Source organism: Saimiri boliviensis, chromosome 17 (assembly GCF_048565385.1).
Source record: "Saimiri boliviensis isolate mSaiBol1 chromosome 17, mSaiBol1.pri, whole genome shotgun sequence".
NCBI lineage: Eukaryota > Metazoa > Chordata > Mammalia > Primates > Cebidae > Saimiri > Saimiri boliviensis.
In genome coordinates this window covers 57,507,845-57,527,366 of record NC_133465.1, presented here as the reverse complement: position 1 = coordinate 57,527,366, position 19,522 = coordinate 57,507,845, and the positions used below count along the sequence as shown (strand labels likewise).

Sequence of the window (19,522 nt, the reverse complement as noted above, 5' to 3'; positions counted from 1 at the left end):
TTAAAAAAAAGAAAAAAAAAGATGTGCATGGATGAGACATGAATATGCATGTGTAGATATCGGTGTCTTTTTCCAGCTGTGTTTCTGCTTTTCCTCCTACTATATGAGATATGATAGAATTATTTTTAAAATCTGTTGCATGTGCTGTGCGTGATTTAACCAAACATTAGAGCTGAGTTGCAGTGTATCATACTGAGGGATTCATCATACACACCTGGAAATAGGCATGATACTATAAAAATGTGTACAACTGAGTTCAGTTGGACAAGCCTATGAATTTACTGAAGATAATTTAAAATTATCGGTCTTTAAGCCTCAACTTTTCTTATACTAAAATGAATTAAGGAAGAAATGTGCTTAATAATTAATTTCTTTTCTTTCTTTTTTTTTTTGAGATGGAGTCTTGCTCTGTTGCCCAGGCTGGAGTGTACTGGCACAATCTCAGCTCATTGCAACCTTTGCCTCCTGGGTTCAAGTGATTCTCCTGCCTCAGCCTCCCAAGCAGCTAGGACTACAGACATGTCCCACCATACCTGGCTAATTTTTTGTATTTTTTTTTTTTTTTTTTTTTTTTTTTTTTTTAGTAGAGACAGCGTTTCACCATGTTAGTCAGGATGGTCTCGATCTCCTGACCTTGTGATTTGCCCTCCTTGGCCTCCCAAAGTGCTGGGATTACAGGTGTAAGCCACTGTGCCCAGCCTTAATAATTCATTTAATTACCTACTAAAACCCCATTGCCACTGTTCTAGAACATAATTTTTCAATTTTTGGCAAAGTGCTTTTTTTTGGGATATGCTATAATCCTGTGACTTATACCTGAAAGAAATAATAAAAACATGATCTTTCCCACAGATGCAAAGTCTTTGCTGATGAAATATATGTTGATTCTCCTATCTATTGATTTTTCTTCTCTTCTCTTCCTGAACTTAATTCCAAGTGAGTCAGTTCCAGCTGCTCACTTACTTGAGTCAGTTAGCTGACTCAAATGAAGGAAACGTGCAAAGCAAAACACATGCTTTATAAACCAGACCTGAGGGTAACATTTATTGAGGGCTCATGGGCCATATAGTGACAATTTTTTTTTTTTCTGTCACCCAACACTGGCTCTGAAAGTTTGAGTTTCAACTCTTTTAAAAATGACTCATGGCTGGGCACGGTAGCTCATGCCTGTAATCCCAGCACTTTAGGAGGCCGAGATGGGCAGATCACCTGTGGTTGGGAGTTCGAGACCAGGCTGACCAATATGAAGAAACCCCAGCTCTTAAAAAAAAAAAAAAAAAGAAATGATTCATGCACTATTTCCTTTTTAAAAAGTTTTTATTCTGTATTTTACCACTGAAATATGTTGTCCTACCCATCCCACTCCCCAGTAAAAGTCTCACCCAGGTCCCCTATTTCTTTCCCTCATCCCCTCTTCCACCACACCATCCCTAAACAAGTGCTCCAGGATTCCCTGCCCACTGGCCATTTTGGAATGTGTCCATTGGGTAGCAATATGGAAACCACCAGGGCCTTTGTGGAGGAAATGGAGGGGGTTGAAAGAGTCCCCAAAGGGGCTTATTTGAGGGCCTTGGCCCCTTGTTCACAGGTGAGTTTGATCTGCTCATCATCTGAACAGGTGGAAGCAAATTCTTCCCGAGCATAGGCATTGCTCAAGTACCGATGCACTCCCTGGAAGGCCTCAGGGATGGTGAATCCCAGGTACTTCTTCTTCTTCTTTTTCTTTTTTTTTTTTTTTTTTTGAGATGGAGTCTCACTTTGTCGTCCAGGCTAGAGTGCAGTGGGGTGATCTTGGCTCACTGAAACCTCTGCCTCCCAGGTTCCAGTGATTCTCCTGTCTCAGCCTCCTGAGTAGCTGGGATTACAGGCATGCACCACCACACCTGGCTAATTTTTTTTTTTTTTTTTTTAAGTAGAGATGGCATTTTACCATGTAGGCCAGGCTGGTCTTCAACTCCTGACCTCAAGTGATCCACCCACCTTGGCCTCCCAAAGTGCTGGAATTATAAGCATCAATCAGCATACCCCATTCCCCCAGTACTTCGTACACACCACTTGTACTGTGGGGAGCTTTGGCAACAGGTTGCAGTCAGTCAGGGTGAGAAACTTCCTTTGAGAGATGCTTTCATTTTCAACACTGGTTTCATCCACTTCAGGATGAGGAGATGTCAAGTAATTGTCTAAAACCTTCAGGGCTTTCAGGAGTCCCTTCTTCAGATTGTCATCGAGTGCTGGGTTTGAATTCTTGATGTAGGCAGAAAATTTGGCAAATATGTCCAGCTCAGCTGTGTTGATCTCAGGGTTCAGAGCTGCCAGCTTGGGGTACCTGGGAGGGCACAGCACTGCCTACAGAAATTCCTCAGTCTTCTTGGTGTCTTTGTGCTCTTCAGTGCCATACAGCAGGAATGGGTGCTGCCCTCCTGGGCACAGCTTCTGCACTGTCTTGGTCTGCCTCTTGGTGTCAAAGATGGTGATGTTAAAGGTGACTATCTTGAGTCACAGCACTGTGAACGGTCTCTGGGAGAAGGGGCAGTTCCCAATCTTGGCCCCATCACTGCCAGCCTTCACGAACAATTCAACTTGTAGTTGTTCTTCAGCTATGCTTCTGTTGGGGACCAGAAAGTGGCCATAGCTGGGGGAGCTTAGGCATGCACTATTCTTATCTGTTTAGAATGTCTATCTGTTTTTCTAAGTCAGCACTCAGCAAGAAGGCCATGTTCAGTTCAAGTGCCAAGATTGTGAAGTCCAACAGTGAGAAGCCAGAAGATTTCAAGTGTGGCATTTTCCGGGGTCTTCTAAAGCTGGAGATGAACTCAGACCTCGAGACTCAGCTTGATTGCATTTATGATGCAATCCTTGAGGATTTGGTCTTCCCATGTGAAACTGGATGGCAGCCAGCTCATAAAGGTTCGTATGGACAAAGCACAGCAGAACAATATGGAACACAGGGTCAAAACTTTTTCTGGTGTCTATAAGAAGCTCATAGGCAAGGATGTTGATTTTGAATTTCCAGAAGTTCAAATGTAAACACAAATTATAAATTATATTCACGGCTGCATTTTCTTTATCCAGTTTATCACTGATGGGCATTTGGGTGGTTCTAAGTCTTTGCTATTATGAACAGTGCTGCAATAAACATGCCTATATATTTAAAAGACAGTTTTTCTGGGTATAAAAATGCTTCAATCTGACTTTCTTTCTCTCATAACTTTGTGAACACAAGGATCAGGTTAGCTATGCATGGTGTCATGTGCCTGTAGTCCCAACTGCTTGGGAGGCTGAGGTGACAGGATTACTTGAGCCTCTCAGAACATTTCTCCAGTGTTTTCTGGCATTACATATTGCCGTGGTGAAGTCTGAGGCCAAGCTGATTTTTTCATATTGAATATAACTTTCTTTTTCTGCTTGGATGCTATGATTTTTTTTCCTTTATTTAGTAACTTCACTGGGAAATGCTTTGATCCTAATTATTTTATATTAATTTTCCTGAGACATTGTGTGTCCTTTCTACCTTTACATTCCATTATTTGAACAAAAGTTTTCTTTGTTAGAAAAATTATTTGTATTTGATTATAAATATTTTATATTTGTTATCTTCTTCAGAGACACAAATTTTGCATGTGTTGACCTTTCTTTGACAATCTCCCATAATTATAAACTTTCTCTATTATTACTTTTACTTTCATATCTTTTTTTTTTTTTTGAGACAGGGTCTCACAATGTTGCCCAGGCTGGTCTCCAACTCATGAACTCAACTGATCTTCGTTCCTCAGCTGCCTGAGCACTTGGAATTACATGCATGCATCACTGCACCAAGCTTTTCTTATCATTTTATATCTATTCTATATTTTCATTTCATTTTGTATGATAGCCTCTAGCCTAATTACTGTATTTCCTTGGATGTTTTCAGTTATAATTTTTCTATTTTTGTTTCATCTAATATGGTTTAAATCTCTGTAATCTCCTGCTTTTGTCTACCATATCTCCTAAGCTCTGAGAGATAACTTTTCATTTGTCTGTTGACTTATATCATCTTTAAACATTTCTTCGTTTTTCTACTTCTCTATCTCCCTCCATCATTTTCCTTGAGAGAGAGATACACAAATGTATTCTGTAAACGCTTTGACACTGTGAAGAACTGTTATAAAGAACTGTAATTAGTCTGAACCTTCCTTCTGTAATTTTCCATTTGATATACAGAACATTATTTGCTTACATTCTTTCTTCTCCTCTCTTTTAATCCAGCAAAGATCATATGCTAGTTCCTTTTTCTAAAAGAAAAATGACACCTCATTTTTGAATGGAACCAGCTATTTGCTGAGTGTTGAGGTGTGGCAAGGGCAGCTGGGGTCAGGCCAAAGCTATGATTTGGTTTTGTTGTCTTCATTATCCTTTGACCAAATCTATGATTTCATTTGCTCTGGGGGCCTATGTCCCTCAGTTTTCAAGTACTTTGGAGGTCATGGCCAAGTACTTAAGCCCTTGGGTTCATGCTCATGATTTCTCTTGACTCCCTCCTCCCACCCTGCCCACCATGTGAATATGATGGTTTCCCTCTAGTAGGAGGCTAGGCCTTAGAGAGTAGAAGATTGGCTGTGACCAAGGCTGCTCTTTGATCGCCATTATTCCCTCCATCACTTTTCAAATTCAGAAGTTACATTTTCCAACATTTATTGAAGATTCGTGCCCTTATATGTCCTGTCTACGTTATTCTTTGTTCTTGTGATTTTAGTGAATTTGAGTGAAATTAAAATAAGCTTCTGGAAAATATGAAATTACCTCATGTATGAGTGAGACTGTCAACTGGAAAAATATTACTACCTTGAGTTCTTAAATTCAAATGCTGAATTTAAAAATCATTATATAAAGCAGAATCCTGTGACTTTAATAAAGTCATGAAAAACTTTAACCAAACTGTTTTCATCCATTTATGAGGTTAATAAAGTTACCACTAGCTAACATTTACTGAGGACTTTGTGTGCCAGGTGTGACTCCCTGAGTTTTAACGGATTTAATCCTTCTGATGACCCAGTGAGGGAAGCACAGAGAGGTAAAACATGATGTGGCCGGGCACGGTGGCTCAAGCCTGTAATCCCAGCACTTTGGGAGGCTGAGGCGGGTGGATCACGAGGTCAAGAGATCGAGACCATCCTGGTCAACATGGTGAAACCCCGTCTCTACTAAAAAAATACAAAAAATTAGCTGGGCATGGTGGCGCGTGTCTGTAATCCCAGCTACTCAGGAGGCTGAGGCAGGAGAATTGCATGAACCCAGAAGGCGGAGGTTGCAGTGAGCCGAGACTGTGCCATTGCACTCCAGAACGGGTAACAAGAGCAAAACTCCGTCTCAAAAAAAAAAAAAAAAACATGATGTGAACTCAGGTGGTCTGACTCTCAAGCACATGTTATTGTCCACTTTGCTCTACAGTTTCTCAAAGAATCCTTCTAAACACTGAGATGATTTTTCTACCCCAGAGGGAAGAGGACCCACAGACACAGTGGGCTAGAGCAGTCTTTGCTACCACACTCTAGTGCTTTCCCCAGCACAACAGGGGTCAGGGCTGGGGGACGGGACACTGAACTACAGTGCTTCCAGACACCGATCTAGTCACCGATCTTGTTTAAAAAGTGACAACCATAACAACAATGACAACAACAATTGGTTCCAGAGCACTCCCCACAGCTTCCCACTGGTTTTAAAATTTTAGCTTGCTATGGATTTATATATGACCAGTTGAAGAAAACCTATACAAATACAATGTGTATATTTGACCTAAAATAAAAGTTCCACAAGTTCCCCAAATAAGCACATATTTGAAAATCTAACCAGTGAAGGACACATGTAAATCTGTCACATGCCAAAACGACAAAAGAAAAGGAAATAATTAGTTTATATTCCTATATATCACTGTTGATTCTTGTTAATTTTTTTTTAAGAGACAAGTTCTTACTCTGTCACCTAGGCTGGAGTGCCATGGCACAATCACGGTTCACTGCAGCCTCGACCTCCTGGTGCTCAGGCAATCATCCCACCTAAAGCTCCCAAGTAGCTGGGACTATGGGTGCGTACCACCATGCCCAGCTAATTGTTTTTCACCTCTGTATGGATAGTTTCTCACTATGTTGCCTAGGCTGGTCTCAAACTCCTGGCTCAAGTGATCCTCATGCCTTGGACTCCCAAAGTGCTAAGATGATAGGTATAAGTCACCATGCTTGGCCTTTGCTACTGCTTTTCTATCCCCACTTCTGACCCAGGCTATGTTTAAGGGAAAATAATGAGGGAATGAGAACACTTACCTCTGAACTATTCATGAACTTGGAACTGCTAAGTGTGTCACTGTCCCTGCTTCTCCTTGCCTTCCCAGGCTGGTCTTGAACTCCTGAGTTCAAGTGATCCTCCTGCCTCAGCCTCTCTAAGTGCTGGAATTAGAGGCATGAGCCACCACACCCGACCTTAGGCATACTTATTTTTCTGAACTGCTTCACCCTTACCTCAAAATATGATAATAAATGACTATGTAGAAACATATAAACATGGTGAAACCTCTTCTCTGCTAAAAAAAAAAATTAGCTGGGCATGGTGGCACGCACCTGTAGTCCCAGCTACTGAGGGAGGCTGAGGCAGGAGAATTGCTTGAACCTGGGAGGTGGAGGTTGCAGTGAGCTGAGATCATCCTATTGCACTCCAGCCTGGTGAGAGGGAGACTCCATCTCAAAAACAAACAAATAACCAAATACCTCTTTCTAATTCTCTCTCTATATATAGATATAGTATATTTTATGTATTATATATTTTATTTCTATACTTCCCAAAGACCACCTCCAAATACCATCACATTGGGGAGCAGGTGGTATTCAGTTACATGAGCAAGCTCTTCAGTGATGATTTGTAAGAATTTGGTACACCTATCATCTGAGCAGTATACACTAAACCCGATTTGTAGTCTTTTAAACTCTACCCCCTTCCTACCCTTTCTCCCTGAGTCCCCAGAGTCCACTGTGTCATTCTTATTCCTTTGCATCCTCATAGCTTAGCTCCCACTATGAGTGAGAACATAATGATGTTTGGTTTTCCATTCCTGAGTTACTTCACTTTAAATAGTAGTCTCTAATCTCATCCAGGTCACTGCAAATGCCATTAATTCATTCCTTTTTATGGCTGAGTAGCATTAAATTGTGTATAGACCATAGTTTCTTTATCCACTCATTGACTGATGGGACTTTGGGTTGGTTCCATGTTTTTGCAATTGCAAACTGTGCTGCTGTAAACATGCATGTGCAAATATCTTTTGCATATAATGACTTCTTTTCCTCTGGGTAGCTACCCAGTAGTGGGAATGCTGGATCAAATGGTACTTCTACTTTTAGTTTTAAGAAACGTCCACACTGTTTTCCACAGTGGTTGTACTAGTTTTCAGTTCCACCAGCAGTGAAGAAGTGTTCCCTGTTCACCACGTCTACACCAACATGGATTATTTTTGGATTTTGGTCTTTCTTTTCCCTCCCTCCCTTCCTTCTTTCCTTCCTCCCTCCCTCTCTCTTTCCCTCCCCCTCTCCCCCCCCCTTTCTTTCTTTCCTCTTTTGAGTTTCACTCTGTCACCCAGGCTGGAGTGCAGTGGCATGATCTTGGCTCACTACAACCTCTGCCTCCCAAGTTCAAGTGATTCTCCTGCCTTGGCCTCCTGAGTAGCTGGAATTAAGGCATGCACCACCACTACAACCAGCTAATTTTTGTATTTTTAGTAGAGACGGGGTTTCACCATGTTCACCAAGCTGGTCTCAAACTCCTAACCTCAGGTGATCCGCCCACCTTGGCCTCCCAAAGTGCTAGAATTACAAGCATGAGACACCGTGCCCAGCCGATTATGGCCATTCTTGAGAGAGAAAGGTGGTATACAAATGGCTGCAAATGTTCAACATCACTAATGATGAGGAAAATGCAAATCAAAACCACAATGTAATCTGTTTTTACATTTTATCAAACACTGTAGAGTGTCTGGAGCTGAGGGGGTGTCTGGTAACGTGATCTACTAGAGCCATCTAGTAGAAAAGAACAGACTGTTTTGTAACTTTTTGATTTAATAGTGTAGGGATTAAGAATCCAGATGCTGGAACTAGGGTGTCTGGAGATGGGTGTGAGTTGTGCCCCTAACCTTGTGCTCCCAGAAAGAATAATTTCTCTGTGCCTCAGTTTCCTTATCAGGAAAATAACTTTTCAAGGCCACTGTGAAGTTTAGATGATTTAACACCTGCATTTTTTTTTTTTTTTAAAGACAGAGTTTCACTCTTGTTGCCCAGGCTGGAATGCAATGGCGCAATCTTGGCTCACCACAAACTCCACCTCCTGGGTTCAAGTGATTTCCTGCCTCAGCTTCCTGAGTAGCTGGGATTACAGGCATGAGCTACCATGCCTGGCTAATTTTGTATTTTTAGTAGAGATGGGGTTTTCTTATGTTGAGCAGTCTTGAACTCCCGACCTCAGGTGATCCACACACCTAGGCCTCCCAAAGTGTTAGGATCACAGGTGTGAGCTACCATGCCTGGCCAACACCTGCAACATTTTTATAAGAGCTGCACATAGTAAATATTCAATAAACATTAATTTTCATTATATGACTTAATGGAGGTTTTTACTATCTATATTTCATTATATTATGTATATGGCATGAATTACATTTTTATATATATTCCATTTAGCCAATTTTCTATCATTAGACTTTATTGCTACTTCAAATTATTTGCAACATTAAAAATCCTTATAGCAAATTATTTGCATATGTTAATGATTGAGGACTCCATTGAAATGTTTTTCTATTTTTTAGTATCTGTGGATTAAGAAAGTACCTTACCAGCCGGGCGCGGTGGCTCAAGCCTGTAATCCCAGCACTTTGGGAGGCCGAGGCAGGTGGATCACGAGGTCGAGAGATCGAGACCATCCTGGTCAACATGGTGAAACCCCGTCTCTACTAAAAATACAAAAAACTAGCTGGGCGTGGTGGCGTGCGCCTGTAATCCCAGCTACTTAGGAGGCTGAGGCAGGAGAATTGCCTGAGCCCAGGAGGCGGAGGTTGCGGTGAGCCGAGATCGCGCCATTGCACTCCAGCCTGGGTAACAAGAGCGAAACTCCGTCTCAAAAAAAAAAAAGAAAGTACCTTACCAAAAGCTTCTATGAATTCAGAATCAATTTTAAATGAATTTAGATTTTATAAATTAAAACAATCTGTATATATTTGAAAAACAGCAGTGCCTGTTTGTCCAGACTACCAATAACGCCTGGTGAGTATCTTAGTTTGGGGTGCTATAACAGATACCACAGATTAAGCCGCTTAATCAATAAGCATATATTTCTCACAGTTCTGGAGGCTGAAAGTTCAAGGTCAGGGTGCCAACATGGCCAGGTTCTTGGCAAGGGCTCTCTTCCTGCTTCCAGTTTATAGCAGCGTGTATGCGGATCTCCCCATACGGCCTTTCCTTGATGCGTGCAAGCAGAAAGTGAGCTCTGGCCTCTCTTCCGCTTTTTATAAAGGCATTCATCTCATTACCGGAGCCCTACCCTCATGACCTCATCTAGATCTAATTACCTCCCAAAGGTCACCACCAAATACCATCACATTGGGGATTAGGGATTCAACACATGAATTTGGAAGAGGACACAAACATTCATTGCATAGCCATGTGCATATGGATTTTCTCAGATCCTTGTCAATAACTCTGGCCCTGTTGCTTCACTGTAAATGACTTAATTTAAGGGAAGAATCTCAGCTCAAAATTTTTTTTCCATCTGGGTTTCCACCAATATATAGGAGCTTTAATTGAAAGTAACATCTACTTCTACTTGTTGTGGATTTGTTTATTCAGAACCTGTTCTTTGAATGCCTGGCTTAGCAGAATGTGTTAAGCAAAGTGAGTTTGACTGGTGGGTAGACTGAGGGGAGCAGGAGGATGGGAGGGAGAACAAGAGGTGACTTTGGAGCATGGCATGTACTCCGAGGGAGGGTTGGCAAGGGTGGGCACTGCAATTGGCCATCTGGAGTAAGAAGAAGGCAGTAAAAAGATATGGGGGTTCTGAGGGGTGGTGAAGGGCTGGAGGAAGTGGACAGGAGCCGGGTACAGGAAGGAGGCTTGCTGGGAGGGATCAGATGCAACATAAACAGGAATGTGGAGGATGTTTCTGACGGATGGGCCTTTATCCAGCCAAACATTTTTGCGCAGGCTTTTTAGGAGGATGAGTAGATTTCGGTTTCAATAATAAGAATGAGGGCCAGGCATGGTGGCTCACACTTGTAATCCTAGCACTTTAGGAGGCCAAGGTGGGAGGATCACGAGCTCAGGAGATCAACAGCCTGGCCAACATGGTGAAACACCCTCTCTACTAAAAATACAAAAATTAGCCAGGCATGGGGGCACACACCTGTAATCCCTGCTACTCAGGCTGAGACAGGAGAATCGCTTGAACCCATGAGGCAGAGGTTGCCGTGAGTCAAGACTGCGCCACTGCACTCCAGCTTGGGCGAGACAGTGAGACTCTGTCTCAAAAAAAAAAAAAAAAGAATAAGAATGAAAGAAATAGTACTAAAAGATGATGCCCCAAAAATACTGTAGTGTGGGTGAGAAAATGCACCACCGCCTTCTAAGAAATTCCATTTTTATTGGGGTTAGGGTGTGATATGTTGCCACAGCAACTGCCAAGAAAGATCCATTTTAAGAAAGGTGTGCCACTGCAGGGCTCGTACACTTTGATTCCGAAGTATAAAGTGAAAATGTAAAAATAACTGCAATTTTCTTAACCTTAAAAATATTCATTTCCCTCCTTTCTTCAATACGATTTCCTCTCCTGGCTCTTTATTCTAGCTGGTGTCCTCTCGAACTAAGCGTCCAGCGCAATAGGAGTCCTCCGTTCCCTGTTCAGAGGAACCGTTCCACCACAAGGGAGTGAAGCCTGCTGCTTAATGGGCCTGGGACTCCAAGGCAAGGGGGTGGCTGATTCAGGAAGCAGCTGCCGACCTCTATTGTTTGAAGGGTGGCATGAACTAGTTCTGGAAAGGGCTGTATTTTCAGGAACATTTTCTGATCCTATGGAGAAAAAGGTGGCTTCAGAATGAGTGAATGGTTCAAACCTAGCACCTTAATTAGGTTTAGATGCTCTAAATCCAGCTTCAGGTAGTTCAAAAGATTCTCTGACACCAAAAAGAAAACAAAGGTCTGGTAAGTCTACCTCTAAGAATTCACACAGAAAAGATAGAAAATGATTAAGACGGTCAAAGATCAGAAAATTACTAATAAACTGTCTGAATTTGTTTATGAATCAAAGACTTAAATTCCTAATAAAACCGAGGTTCTAGGCTGGGCACAGTGGCTCATACCTGTAATCCCAGCACTTTGGAAGGCCAAGGTGGGTGAATCACAAGGTCAAGAGATCAAGATCATCCTGGCCAACATGGTGAAACCCTGTCTCTATTAAAAATACAAAAAATAAAAATAAAAAATTAGCTGGATGTGGTGACACGTGCCTGTAGTCCCAGCTACTCGGGAGGCTGAGGCAGGAGAATTGCTTGAATCCGGGAGGTGGAGGTTGCAGTGAGCTGAGATCACGTCACTGCGCTCTAGCCTGGTGACAGAGCAAGACTCTGTCTTAAAAAAAAAAAAAAGAAAAGAAAAGATTGAGGTTGTAATTGGGACCATACCAAGACTCAAAAGAGTGAGTATCACTGGGACAGTGATCCGTCCTAAAGCATGACTTGTTGCGGAAGCCGGGCCAACACTCATTGGTGAAGGGAGCCTAACAGAACAACAGGCCCTTATCATAAATGCTTACCCGGATAATATTACTCCTGACACTGAAGATCCAGAACCAAAACCTGTGATCACTGGCACCAATAATATGTTTGAAGTTGGCTGTTAGTCTCAAGCCATGAAGACGGGAGATAATGACATCATTGAATCAAAAGCATATGTAAGCAGAAATGTGATATTGACCAGTGGCTGCATCATAGGAGCTTGCTGCAACCTAAATACTTTTTAGGTCATCCCTGAGAACATGATGATCTATGATGCAGACTGCCTTTGACGGGTGCATCCTGAGTGAGCGCAGCCACAGACACTGCAGCTGGATTTCTTGATGAAAATCTTGCCACATTACCGTCACCTAAAGAAGACTATGAAAGAGGCTCAACTCCAGTGGAGGACTGAGATCAGTACATGACGTGAAGATGACATTTTGTCTTTGACCACTGTCTTCTGAATGGGCCACAGTGTTTCTGTCCGCTTAGCAGCTCACAGAATAATACATGTTGACTTTATTTTGTAAAATTGGGTTGAGAGGAAAGTACTGGATTTTCATTGTGTAACTGTCCTTTATAATTTATGCAAAATGTATTATTCTCCTAGATCCTTGCTTCTTTTCTGATAATTTAGGGGTTTAGCCTTTCTTTTGTTATATGAACTAATAGCTACAAATTTTGGTTATATAAAAGACTACTCATAACAAGAAAGGACATATTGTTATGTATTTATATTCTAGCGTAGACTAAACTGAATGAAAATACTGGTAACAGGAAAAAAAAGACTGAGGTTGTGATGCAAAACAAACACCTGCGAATATTAAAATTTTGGACAATATTTTGCAATAAGCAGTACTCTTTACTTCCTGATGAAGATGGAAAAGCTGAAATCGTATTATAGCATTCCTACTAATACATTTAGAATTTAACAAGACACATGTAGTGAAGAATTTATTCAGCAGCATTCAGTCCACCATGTACTCCAGCGTTCATTCACCAGTTTTCTGGTAACTGGAATCTACCCCTCTCCCATTCTCTGTCCCATCCAAGGGTCAGGGTAGAGTATGTGGCGAGACCCTAAGGCAATCATTACATCCCATTATCTGCAGTCGTTAATTATTTAGAGCCTGAGTCCGTGGTCCAAGTCCAGGTAACCAGAGTCACTGACAGCCAAAGGACACAGACTCTCATGCACTGGACTTTCCCCATGGATGTCATTCTGGAATTGTGACAACCATCTTGCTACCACGGAATAAGAACTGAACTGAGGGTTTTGGGAATTCAGAAGAAGAACTGGAGAAAAATAAACTGAGCCCTTTATCAGTCTGCACTTAAAGTTAGCCCTGTCCTTAGATTTTTCAGTGTGTGTGAGATTTTCTTTCACTTGCAACCAAAAAGGTCTAAACTGAAACAACATAGAATATACAAAATATTCACCTACATTTATGTGTGTTGTTAGACCAGGGGTCAACAAACTGCAGCCTGCAGACCAAATTCGGCATACTGCTTGTTTTTGTAAATAAAGTTTTACTGCAAAGCAGTCCTGCTCATTTGTTTATTTATTGTCTGTGACTGCTTTCTCACGACAATGGCAGTATTGAGTCATCTGGACAGAGACCTTACGGCTCATATCCCTGAGACATTTGTTATGCAGCCCTTTATGGAAAGTTGGCTGACCCCTGCAACTAGACTGAGCTCCACAAGGTAGGGACAGTGTTCATTTTTCTGACTGCTATTACCTCAGTGCTTAGCCTGGTGCCTGGCATGCGGTAGCAACTCTATACAACAAATATTTGCTGATGAATGAATGAATCAAATAGAGCTTACAGTCTTTGGTGTTAAGTCTGTCTCAAAATGTCTTCAGAATGTCTAGAGTAAACTCATCACAAACGCTTTCCCTGAAGACAAAGACAAGATTCTGTCATCTCAGGACTGCAGTTCTTAATCAGCACAGTGGCTATTAATAAGAAGGCTGGCTTCAAAGCTGAGAACGTCGGAGGCAAACACCAGGGCCTACGGGGCTGCCGAGATCAAAGGGGATCTTAGAGATTCACCCTGAAGGAGAGGAGTTGGTTTCATCCACACTCTTTCCTCCTCTGTGCTTCTCGGGTTTACTCACTATCAGACTTTTTATATAGTCGAGATAGTAAATGACTCATGCCTCTCTTCTTCTAAAACCAAATGCCAGCTCCTTTCCTTGGTCTCACTTCTAATGTTTTTCTTCTTAATAATATCATTCCTAATATTTTTTCTTTCTTTAGGTTGATATCTACTATGAATATTCCACTTTTTCAAAGAGATGGTACAGGCCCTAAAGGAGTTTGATCAGTACAGCAATTCCACAGGCATGGGATGAGAAAGGCTGAATGTGGAAAGCCTGGACAGGTACATGTTGAAGAATGTGAATATCTGGAAGACCAAGTCTAAACAAGTTGGAAGGAAGTACCTTCTCTGTGTTGCAAGGTACATCCCTGAGAGGGTTTGGAGAAAACCTGGGGGAGGGATAGGGTGGTTTTCACTTCTGTTTACAATTTCTGGCCTTCCTCTCAGAAACAGGGTGACTAGGCCTTTTTGGTTGGGGCTAGACTTCCTAAAAAGGTAGTTTTCATCAACAAAGGACCAAAACCCCAACCAAAGGGTCGGGGGAGAAAGTCTTCAGGTTTATAACTGACTTGTTAATAAAAGACCCAAGAAGACCTATAGAATAAGGCTGATACTCAGTGAAGCTGATGGGGGTTTTGGAGTCCCCCTGATATTTACTCTTTGTACACAGAAGTAAGGTTAGAGCACTTGGCACATAGTAAATACTTAGTAAATGTTGTTTTAATAAGTAAATGACTGAACAAAGTTGTTGCTGAATAGGTAGGTGGCACCTTGAAATTATGGAAGATAGTAAAGGTTAACAAATTTAGAATGAATGTAGTAGAAAATAGAAAAAGTAAAGAAAACCCATGTGTGCCAGATACTGTATTAAGCAATTGATGCATAATCTTATTTCTTTTCTTTCTTTCTCTCTTTTTGTTTCCCTCTTAATACAGAGTCTTGCTGTCATGCAGGATGGAGTGCAATGGCACAATCTTGGCTTACTGCAACCTCCACCTCCCAGGTTCAAGCAATTTTCCTGCCTCAGTCCCCTGAGTAGCTGGGATTACAGTCGCCTGCCATCATTCCCGGCTAATTTTTTGTATTTGTAGTAGAGACAAGATTTCACCATGTTGGCCAGGCTGGTCTCGAACTCCTGACCTCAGGTGATCCACAATTAATTTCTTTGGCCTCCCAAAGTGCTGGGATTACAGGTGTGAGCCACCATGTCTGGCCTGATGTATAACCTTTTATATACTGTGATGATTCTATTTAATTCTTACATAAAATTTGAAAGACAGACATTATCTACTCATTTCATAGAGAAGGAAACAGGTTCCCAGTGCGTAACTGCTAGAACCATGATTGAAACCTGATGTCTAGCCCTTTACCGTGCCCATTTATTACCGGGAGGTGAAGGGAAGAGGATTGATCTGGAAGTATTGTGATGAAATCTCAGGAGAGGAGACAGTCTGGAATTCAGGTGGCAGCTGGGAGCCGCTGGAGTAATCTAGGAAAGTGGGAATCCTAGTCTGATCTCAGGTGATAGCTACAGGAAGGTCATAAAAGAGAAGCTGATTAATTACCTGTCTAGTAGAATAGAAGTAAGAGATGAGTTAAATGAGAATATATGCCTTTGGCCATGTGCCTAGAAGAAGGGTGGTGTTCCTGCAGAGACAAGGCAATGGGTACAGCGAGTTGGTCTGGGTGTGGGTAGGGTCAGAAGATATGTTTGGGGGTTTGCATTTACTTAGTTTGAGCAGCAGAGCAGTCATTCATGAGGAAACATGGAAGTGGAGCTCAGGAGAAAAGCAGGATTAGAGACCCAAGAACATATCCCAGAAGAGGAAGCTGTGTCCGTGGGAATGGAGAGCTCTCTGAAAGAGAAAGGGGAGAACAAGAACGTCCCGGGAGCCAAGACTCATCTATAAGGAACTTCCGTATCTGGGATGCAGGAGAAGCAAGCAGAAGCAGGGAATGGCCTGAGAGGTGAGATGGAAGTTAGGAAAGTTAGCAAAGCAGAAGCAGGGAATGGCCTGAGAGGTGAGATGGAAGGAGAGCAGAGGGCAAGGCCTCGGGCTTCCCAAGGGAAGGAGGGAAAGTAGGTGTCAGGTGCTGCAGAGAACAAGGAAAATAAGCAGGAGGACCAGGCCATTTCTTTCTTCTTCTTCTTCTTTTTTTTTTTTTTTTTTTTTTGAGATGGAGTTTTGCTTTTGTTGCCCAGGCTACAATGCAATGGCAAAATCATGGCTCACCGCAACCTCTGCCTCCTGGGTTCAAGCGATTCTCCTGCCTCAGCCTCCCTAGTAACTGGGACTACTTGTGTGTGCCACCACATCCAGCTAATTTTTGTATTTTTAGTAGAGATGGGGTTTCACCATGTTAGCCAGGCTGGTCTCGAACTTCTGTCCTCAGGTAATGCACCCACCTCGGCCTCCCAAAGTGCTGGGATTACAGGAGTGAGCCATGGCACCTGGCCAAGGACCAGGCCCGTTCTATTCCTTGCCTTGAGTATCAACACCATATAGGAAACAGAGTGGTCTAAATAGCAGATTAATCACAAGAGATTTCAGTGAGCAGCAGTGCTACAAATAAGAGTAGTTTAAGAAGAAATTAATTGTTGATAAACACAAAGTTTCCTATTTTAAAGAAAAACTTAAAAGATCCATGTCTAACCTTCAGTTAAATATCATTCGAAATATCTGATTTACACAGAGAGTTCTGACCTGGTTTGAGGGCATTTTTTCAAAAGAGGCAAGCTACGACTGCTCTTTCTTTTCTGCATGTTTAAACTCTTGACAATTATAAATAAGTTAAACCTCTCCCTCAAAGTACCAATTATCTCCTTATGTTTGAGAAGGCATGTCTTGCCAGATACAGTATTCTATACAAAACACAAAATAGGAAGACAAAGGCAGTCATTGTCCCACCGGTGAACCCCGGATTTACTTAGGCAGCTCGAATGAACACTAATGAGGATTTTGTGCATGAATCTCCCCACCTCCCGCTAAAGGGAACTGAGACCCCACAACCTCACAGCAGAACATTTCCAAACACCATTGTAAACAGTCACTGACTCCATTCACGAGCTGTTCACCTTTACACAGCAGACAGAAAAGAAATTTTTGTTCAATTAAAATGTAGGGAGTGTGATGTCATCAAAAGACTTCCTTTAGGTTTTCTGGGAAAAAAAAAAAAAACACCTTATACTTTTTACAAGAGAAGTAAAAAGGAGCTTCATAAATATATAACTGACATATGCTAGGCCAGGAAGAGAACAGGAGGCATCAGTAGCTCCTATGTGGGATAACAGAGGTCTTTACAAAGGTGATAAGATTTGACTGGGACACTGAAGAATGAGTAGGAACTTTCCAGATGGATGAGAGAAGGAAAAACTGCTAGCTAAGGGAAGGGCAGAAAGCATAGAGGTGACTGTGTGTGGCATGCTTAGCGACTGTCACAGGGCTGAGTATGGGTGGAGGTCATGGGGTGGGCAGGGGATGAGTGAGATAGGTGGAGACAAGGTGGTTAGGACTTGGAAGCTTCTGTCGAGGTAGCTGGGCTTTACTCTGAAGACAATGGAAGACAAACTCAGGGTTTCTGACTGGAGACTGACATACTTTGATTTCCCCTCTCTCCCTCCCACCCTCCGTCCCTCCCTCCCTCCCTCCGTCCCGCTCGCTTTCTTTCTTTTTTCTTTCTTTCTTTTTCTTTCTTTCCTTTTCTTTTTTTCTTTCTTCCTTTCCTTTCTCTTTCTTTTCTCTTTCCTTCTTCTTTTCCTCCCTCCCTTCCTCCCTTTCTTCCTCCCTCCTTCGGTTCTTTCTTCTTTCTCTTTCTTTCCTTATTTTCTTTCTCTCTCTTGCCCTCCCTCCCTCCCTTCATTCCTTCCCTCCCTCCCTTTCCTTCCTTTTCTCTTTTATTCTTCTTTCTTTTTCAGACTAGGTTCTCACTCTGTTGCCCAGGTTGGAGTGTAGTGATGCCATCACAGCTCACTGCAGCCTCCACCTCCTGGTCTTAGGTGATCCTCCCACCTCAACCTCCTGAGTAGCTGGGACTACAGGTGTGTACCACCATGACCTGCTAATTTTTGTATGTTTTGTAAAAACGAGGTTTTTGCCCTGTTGCCCAGCCCAGGCTGATCTCAAATTCCTGAGCTCAAGCAATCCACCTGCCTTGGTCTCCCAAAAGACTGGGATTACAGGCTTGAGCCAGCACCTGGCCATACCTTGATCTATTACAGGAAGGGAAACCTAACGTCACTGTCCTGCTTCTAGTTTTTTTCTTCTTCAACTGATTCTCCACACTGTTGCATGTCTCTCTGAAACGCAGATCTGATCACCTCACCACCCCCACTCCCATATAAAAACACATCAGTGATTTATCTGTAGATTAAAGACAACTTCCTTTGCATGGATCATCTAAGAACCTGCTTATGATCTTAGACTACTTTTCCAGGATGCTGTGCTCCAGTAATGACTTGGCATTTTCCCCCAAAGTCCCACATCATGTTGTGACTCATGCCTTTGCACATGCTGTTCTGTCCTCCTCTGCATCCCTCCTCCTTCTGCACTGGCTAGAGAACCACACCCCATTCTCACATAGGACCTTCTCTGGAACACCCTCCCTCAGCCTTCTAGTCATGGTAATCAGCCCTCCACTAAAATGCCTTGGTATCACGTTCATCTAACAGTCATTGACTGACAGTTAAAGAGTGTTTTCTATGTACTAGGCCCCATATTGTACTCTTTTGCATATATTATATTTGATTTAATCTTCTATGCATGCCGTATGGTACTTTTATGGCTGCTTACACAAGAAGAAATAGGCTTATCCACAGTCACACAGTTACATGGTACCTGGGTCGGGACCTGTACTGGGTCTTCCTTATCCAAGAGCCTCACTTGTACTTCATTATCAGATACTATTATGATTATTGATTTGCACACTGCTTTCTCCTATTACTCTGTGGGTTCTCTGAGGGTAAGTTCTGTGTTGAATCAAAGATCAATGCAATTTACAAAGTATCTATGATTAAATAATTATTCCTTAGAAGTTTGAGACCACTTCTGGGACTGTTTTTGCCAATGTAAAAACATTTTTTGTGAACCTCTTATGTAGGCTGGAGTTTGCATGAAGCAGAATGTATCCAACCACATAGACCTGGGCTTACTTAATCGGCATTACACCTGCTCTAGGTGAGAAGGAGAAATGGCAGCCAGTTAGTAGTTCACTTTCCATCTTTCTTTTAAAAAAGTATTATACTTTGAGTTCTGGAATACTTGTGCAGAACATGCAAGTCTGTTACATAGGTATACACAGGCCATGGTGGTTTGCCTCACCTATCAACCCATCATCTACATTAGGTATTTCTCCTAATGCTATCCCTCCCCTAGCCCCCAACCCTCCCAACAGGCACCAGTGTGTGATGTTCCCCTCCCTGTGTCCATGTGTTCTCATTGTTCAATTCCCACTTATGAGTGAGAACATGCAGTGTTTAGTTTTCTGTTCTTGTGTCAGTTTGCTGAGAATGATGGTTTCCAGCTTCATCCATGTCCCTGCAAAGGACATAAACTCATTCTTTTTTATGACTGCATAGTATTCCATGGTGTATATGTGCCACATTTTCTTTATTCAGTCTATCATTGATGGGCATTTGGGTTG

The 19,522-nt window shown here is 42.2% G+C and overlaps 1 protein-coding gene and 1 pseudogene across 4 annotated transcripts in view; both read right to left on the bottom strand.

Annotated features, from left to right (window-relative positions):
- CEP112 (centrosomal protein 112) overlaps window positions 1–19,522 on the bottom strand; it is a 563,636-nt gene that overhangs the window by 12,471 nt on the left and 531,643 nt on the right. The gene's annotated exons all lie outside the window — the stretch shown is intronic.
- Window positions 1,679–12,135, bottom strand: LOC101038556 (chloride intracellular channel protein 1 pseudogene; annotated as a pseudogene).